The following is an 8,018-nucleotide window of genomic DNA, read 5'->3' on the forward strand; positions in this document are numbered from 1 at the left end:
GTTTCTATCTCCCTCTCCCTTACTCTGAAATCAATTAAAAAGGAAAACATATTTAAAAAAACACAAAAACACAGATTTCATAAGTGGGAAATCAATCTACCTTCTGGTCTAACTGGCTTAAATTCAAGTCATATCCTCCTGGTCCCCGTCTCCCTTGCCATTTGCCATCCCTTCAATCCTGCCTTTGCATTTCTTAAACATTCTTGGTAATACCCTTTTCCATGAAGCCTTCCCCACTTGGCCCACACTGGCTGTTTCACTCAAATTCTTACACTCTTATTTTTCAATTGTTAATGTTCAATTCACAAATTTCTTATAACTTTTACTATATTTTCCCCACCTTCCCTTGGATTATTTTGAAGCAAATTCCAGAAATCATAATTTTACTCATTTTATTAGGTACTTCTAAAAGGATTTTTCTATAAAATACGATCACATCTAAAAATATTAACTCCTTAATAGCAAACACTTGAATATTCAAATTTTCACAAGTGTTTCATAACTTTTTCAACTGTTAAAGAGTCAGGAACCAAACAAAGGCCATACCCTATGCTGGTTGATATGTCCCCTTAGTCTCTCAAAGTATAGGTTTCTCTGCCTCTTTTCCCCTGCCTTGCAATTTACTTGAAGTAGGCCACTGGGCCTTTAATCTCTTACGTTCCACATTGCACAGATTACATTCCTATAATATCATTTAACATGTTCTTCCATCCCTGCTCGATCTGATTCAAGTTCAGTTTTTTTACAAGAACAGGTGCCATGTACTTCCATCAGCAGGTATTTAATTCCGGTTGGCTTTACTGTGATGGTTAGCAGCCACTGGTGATCATTACCTAGATCTCTACCTTTATTAAAGGTATACTAGTCTATATTTTCTTCATTTTTTTAGTTGGAATTTATAGTGAGAAACTTCCCCTCATAATAAGTACCTAGTTACTCTGAGGTACAGTTCATATGGGGAAGGCTTCTTGATGTACTTGTCTTTAGAATGAGTTGGTCTTGGTGATAATTTTTTGGATTTGACACCAAAAGCAGAGGCAACAAAAGCAAAAACCAAATGGGACTACCTCAAACTAAAAAGCTGCACAGCAAAGGAAATCAGCAAAATGATAAGGCAACCTACAGAATGAGAGAAAACATTTGCAAATCATATATCTGATGGGGTTAATATCCAAAATATATAAAGGATACATATAACTCAGCAACAAACAATCCAATCAAAAATGGGCAGAGGATCTGAATAGACATTTTTCCAAAGAAGACATACAGATGGCCGACAGGTACATGAAAAGGTGCTCAAATAACTATCGTAAGGGAAATGCAAATAAAAACCACAATGGGATGCCACCTCACACCTGTGAGAATGGTTATGATAAACAAGATAAGAAATAACAAGTGTTGAAAAGAATGTGGAGAAAATGGAACTTACCCACTATTGGTGGGAATGTAATTTGGTGTAGCCTCTAAGGAAAACAGAATGGAGGTTCCTCAAAATATTAAAAATAGCCCTGGCCGGTGTGGTTCAGTTGGTTGAGCATAATACCATGCACCAAATGGTCCACCAGTTCAATTCCTGGTCAGGGTACATGCCCAGGTTGCAGCCTCAGTCCCCAGTAGGAGGCATGTAGGAGACAGCTGATCAATGGTTTTCATCACGATGTTTCTCTCCTCGCTTCCTCCCTCTAAAATCAATAAAATAACATAAAAAATTAAAAACAGAACTACCATATGATCTAGCAATTCTACTTCTGGGTATTTATCCAAAAAAAACCCAAAAACACTAATTCAAAATGATAAATGCACCCCGTGTTCACTGCAGCATTATTTACAAGAGCCTAGATATGAAAACAATTGAAGTGCCCACTGGAGAACGAATGGATAAAGAAAATGTGAGATACACACACACACACACACACACAGGAATACTATTCAGTCATAAAAAAGAATGAAAATTTGCCATTAATGATAACATGGATGGACTTTTTAGGGCATTATACTAAGTAAAATAAGTCATACAGAAAGACAAATACCTTATGATCTCAACCATATGTGAAATCTAAAAAAAAAAAAAACTCAGATTCCGAGAATAGGTGGTTGCCAGAGGTGGAGGGAGGGGGGAGAAAGTAGGAAGTGGTGGGGGCTGGCAAAATGAGTAAAAGGGGTCAAAAGGTACAAACTTCAGTTATAAAGTCTTGGAGATGTAATGTACAGCACGATGACCTATAGTTAACAATACTGTATTGCATATTTGAAAATTGCTGAGAATAGATCTTAAAAGTTCTCAAGAAAAAAAATTTTGGTCACTATGCAAGGTAACTGATGTTAACTAGACTTTTTGTGATGATCATTTCACAATAAATACAAATACCGTCATTATGTTGTACATTTGAAACTAAAAAGTTATATGTTAATTATACATCAATAAAAAAAGTCTATCAAGGTAATAAAACCATGATTAAAAAAAAAAAAGACCCTAGCCGTCTGTTAAATCTCCTTTCTTACTGATATAACAAGGTGTTTCAGGGTCATCTTATTAATCTCTACCTCAATCCTATGAACAGCTACTTCTTTTATACTGTCATGTATTTAACTTTCCTACATCCTTTTTTCCTCAAAAAAGACTGTAAATTTAAGAACTGTACCACATCTAAAACTTTTCAGCATTTTCATCCCAGTGCTAAACAGAAAAATGGTGTGCAAATATATTTATGGAACTGAACTAAAAGATTAATATCTAGGTATTCTATGAGTATCTCTAAGAGTCCAAAAAGGCTCCACTGAAAACAGGAACTCACTTTTTCCCCCGGTGGTCCAAGGGCATGGCTCAATCTCACTCTGCTAATAATTCTTTAATGTTATGGGAAAACCTACTCCAGCTAGTGAGGGCTCTCTCAAACAAGGGTTTTTAAAAAAAGAAACTAGCCCTGCCAGCATGGCTCAGCAGTTGAGCATTGACCTATGATCCTGGTGATCGAGCTCACAACCCAGGTTTGTGCCCTGACCGTGAATCAAACTGGCAACCTTTCAGTGCACGGGACAATGCCTAACCAACGGATAGAATCACCCTGGCCTGTGTGTCTCAGTGGTTAGAGCATCAGCCCACACACTGAAGGGTTGTGGGAGTTTTGTTTTTTGTGGGTTTTTTTTTAATCCTCACCCAAAGATATTTTTTCCATTGCTTTTCAGAGAGAGTAAAAGGGGAGGGAAGAGAGAGAGATGGCAAGAAACATCTAGGTGAGAGAGACATCAGGTGGTTGCCAACCGGGGCCACGGATTGAGCCTGCAACCAGGTACCTGCCCTTGGCCGGAATCAAACCTGGGACCCTTCAGTCTGCTGGCCGCATGACGCTTTAACCACTGAGCCAAACTGGCTAGAGTAGGTCATGGGTTTGATTCCCAGTCAAGGGCATATACCTGGGTTGGGGCAGGTGCAGGAAGCAACCAATTGATGTCTCTCTCTCACATTAATATATCTCCCCCCTCCACTCTCTCTAAGAATCAACGGGAGAAATATCCTCAGGTGAGGATTAACAAAACAAATAAAAAAGGATTGAATCTACAGAACTGCATTCCTCAAATTCATTATGCTTAAGTACAGCCAGGAACTTCAGACTAGACATTCCTTTACTGACCATCTACTTCATGAAGTTGTAAGCACTTCAGAGGTAGTCTAATCCAGAGATTTTTCAAATTATTTTTTATTTTTCTATGCACAGAAACATTCTTTTAACAAAATTTTATATGGAATGCTTTGATTGATGGACCAGGGCAGTGAAAACCCACACATCACTATTTTTATTTTTTTAAAATATATCTTTATTGATTTCAGACAGAGGAAGAGAGAGGGAGAGAGAAACATCAATGATGAGAGAGTCATTGATCGGCTGCCTCTTGCACATCCCTGACTAGGAATTGAGCCCGCAACCCAGGCATGTGCCCTGACCAGGAATCGAACGGCGATCTCCTGGATCCTAGGTTGATGCTCAACCTCTGAGCCACACCCAGCCGGAGCATGCATCGCTATTAAGATAACTAAGAAATGACCTAGCTGGTGTAGCTCAGTGATCACAGCACTGGCCAGCACATCAGAGGGTCGCAGGTATGATTCCCAGTCAAGGGTACCTTACCCCGGTTGCATTTCGATCCTCACCCCCGTCTGGATGTGTGCGGGGAGGGAGGGGGCAGCCAATCAATATGTCTCTCTCACACGGATGTTTCTCTCTCTTTCTCTTTCCCTTCCACTCTCTCTGAAAAAGCAATGGAAAAAATATTCTCCAGTGAGGATAAAATAAAAAAGATAACTAAGAAGTCAGTCATTCATTCTACTAATATAGTTAGGGTATTAAAAATACCCAATATTTTAAACTCCAACTCTAAAAAATTCCAAATTTCTAACAACACAGCAGCCACTGAAGCAGAGAAAAAGATCCCAAAGACCTATTTTACTGGCTCTCTTTCCACCATAAACAAAAAAAATCCCAAGGAACTGTACTTCAGATCTGCTCCACCTTTAGTCTCTCAACTTTATTTTCTGCAGAATGATGAAGTAAGTAATCACAGGTCCTAGAGGACAGAACAAACTAGGAGAAACTGAAAACATTCATTGATGACATATGCTTGCTGTAAATGATACTAGGGACTTTACACAAGTTATTTAATCCAACAACAGTCCCACAAAATAGGCAGCATCCCCATTTTACAGATAAGGAAACTGACATTCTGCAAGATTTAAGAAGTGACTTGCCCAAGGTAAGGAGCAGAGTCAGCAAGCAACCCTTCAGCTGCCTAGCTCTAGGGGTCTTTCCTTAACAACCCCATCAGCCCTAGCCAGTAGTTAGGGCACTGCCCACAGACTGAAAGGTCTCGGGTTCGATTCTGGTCAAGGACACATACCTTGGTTGCAGGCTCAATCCCTGGCCCTGGGCAGGGCATGTGCGGGAGGCAACTGTTCGATGTGTCTCTCTCACATCAATGTTTCTCTCTCACTTCTCTCTTGCCCTTCCACTCTCTCTGAAAAGCAATGGAAAAAATATCCTTGGGTGAGGATTAAAAAAAAAAAATTAACAACCCCCATCAATCTCTAGGAGAATCAAAGGGTATAGGCCTTAGCAAACCTTCCCACAACCATCTCTTCCCTTTTTTTCATCTTGGCTACTCAAACTGGACTCCATATTAGCAACCAACTATCTCTGTACCGACCTAATAGCACTGTATTCTCAAGCTGCTATTGATTGGTGTTTTCAACATCAAAATCATCCATTCCTCTCTTTTCTCCTCACCCCCACTGACTAGGAATGTCACCGATACACCTATTTATGTTTATTACCTAACATTAGAGCTAGGGAAGAAATTCTGACATCATCAAGGGCAAATCCTTCATTTTTCAGAGGACTGTGCCTTGAGAGGTTATATATTCTATTCTCGCCATATGGCATTTTGAAAAAGTTACCCTTATATCACAGGAGTTTTCTCCTGGATACTGAATGGTCATGGTCCCATTTAAAAAGGCTCGTCTTGCCCGGCTGGTGTTGCTAGGTGGTTGAGCATAACCCATGAACCTGGAGGTTACAGTTCAACTCCCGGTCAGGGCACATGCCAGGGTTTCAGCAGGGGGCGTGCAGGAGGCAGCCAACAGATCAGTGATTCTCATCATTGATGTTTCTATCTCTCTCACCCTCTCCCTTCCTCTCTCTGAAATCAATAATATATATATAAATTTTTTAAAAATAAATAATAAAAATAAAATAATAAAAAAATAAATAATAAAAAATAAATAATAAAAATAAAAAGGTTCATCTTTGCTGAAGGAAACTGCATCCTTGTTCTATTCCTCCCAAATCTCTTCTGCTAGGGATCCACACCAGCCTTTGCCTCTAACACACTGATTTCCAACACTAAATGCAGAGATGGTAAATTTGCATCAACTGGGCAAGTAAGCTTTTGAGGCTACAGTTAAACTGCCTGTGTCTAGACTATTCTAAGAAACAAGATGCATATCTTGGTAATCACCAAGTTTGAAGGATTCAAAGGTTGAGAAACAGCAATTCTATCTGGGATGTCACCATGTTTGCTTCTGCATGAATCACACAGAAAAGCAAGCTTGAGAGCTCCTCTACAAAGCCTGTGAAATCATCAAACACAGACCTGAAACAACACCATAAACATAAACATAAAACTAAGCAGGGAGCCCGCCGGGCTTTGCTCAGCAGTTGAGCGTCAACCTAGGATCCAGGAGATCGCAGTTCAATTCCCGGTCAGGGCACATGCCCGGGGTTGTGGCCTCGATATCTCATCATTGATGTTTCTATCTCTCTCCCTCTCCCTTCCTCTCTCTGAAATCAATAAAGATATATTTTTTAAAAATTAAAAAATAAGCAGGGAAAAGCTAGGGACATGGTAAACACCTAGTCAGTGAGCAATGTTTGACTATTTACGAAGGCCCATTACTAAGTACAGTGAATGGCCCACAGTAGAAGTACAATAAATATTATATAATGGATAAACATATTACAAAATGGAACATAAATTACAAAATGGAAACTAAAGAAGAGATTCCATTCTGGAAATGCATTTGATGGCGGGGAAAAGACTTGCCCTACAGGAGGTCTGTGTCCTCACCCTGTAGAAATATAGGTAATGGGCTGCTGCATGATTAAATGTACTGAATATGGAGTCTGGGAACCATAAATTAGCTGTGTGACTCTGAGTAAGTCCCTTTCACCTTTCTTTGCTCAGTTTCCCAATCTATGAAATGGGAGTAACACCCCCACCTCCAAGGTGTGGGCAAAGTTACAATAACATGCAAAAAGGACTCAAAGCCCACACGAATGCAACTGCCGTATTGACATCACCACTCGCATGTCTCATAAGCAATCTCAAATAGGCCCAAGGTGAAATTTTCAATCATCTTCCAAAACCTGTTCATCTTTCCCATCTGAATAAATGTAAACTATATCAGTACCTTGGGAGCCATTCTTGCTCTTCCTCCACATCTAACCCATCATCCAGTCCTATCCATGCTAAGCCCCACATATCATTCACCTAAGGTACAATTATCTCTCACATGAATGACTGCAGCAACCAAAATGATCTCTAGGCTTCCAACTTCTGCTCTTTCCAATTCAAGCAAATCTATCTCCTTAAAAACAGAACTATATCTTCATGTCACCTCCCCATCTCTAAACTCTTTGTTAAGCTGTGCATTGTTCTTAAGAGGCCAAATTCTTAAACCTAGCTTTCAAGGCCATACACTATCTGTCCCCTGCCTCCTTCTAAAGCCACTCTCACCATTCCTGACTTTGCTCTAGCACACTGGATTTTTGTTTTGTGTTATGCTCCCTCCTGCCAAAATCCTACCCATCGTTTGGGTCTCATTCCAAAATTGGGCCCGCTTTCATTACCCTCTCACAGCAGTCTTAAGTACTTATTTACACTTATTTGATTACATAAAAGTATAAAAGCACAAACAGTCATAAGCCCAACTAAACTGAAAGCTCCACGAAGGTAGGGACTGTCATCTGGTTCCCCTCAGTATCCCCGGGAAAATCGGGTTGGCACACTTTGGGTCCAAATACTTGAATGAACCCAACTAAGGCGAAGAAAGACAAAGTAGCTAATTAAAACTCCTTACCCAAAAAGATCAAGTTCGAACAAATAGCTGCCCATTTTGTTTCAACACTCTCCCCACCTCCACTCTAAACAGTTCAAACCAAACCATTCATGGGATCAGATACATCAGGTCTCAAACCTCCGGTAGCTGCCCCTCACCCCCGCCAAAGTCCCGGGTCCAAAGTGGACACATCTTAGCACTGAGGCGAGAAGAAACGTGCCTCTTCTGCCCCTGCAGGTGGCTGGGTCCCAGACCACCCGGGGGAATTTTCCTAATTCGGACACCCTGGCGGGGAGTCCAGGCAGCCGTCACGCACGCAGGCAGGAACATTTCGTCAGCTGTCAAGCTGCGAGACGCTCCTTTGAGGTTTCTCAAGCGCAATTCAAACCCCGCGTGCGGCCCCGAGAGC

This window comes from Miniopterus schreibersii (assembly GCF_964146895.1).
Source record: "Miniopterus schreibersii genome assembly, chromosome: 4".
Taxonomy (NCBI): domain Eukaryota; kingdom Metazoa; phylum Chordata; class Mammalia; order Chiroptera; family Miniopteridae; genus Miniopterus; species Miniopterus schreibersii.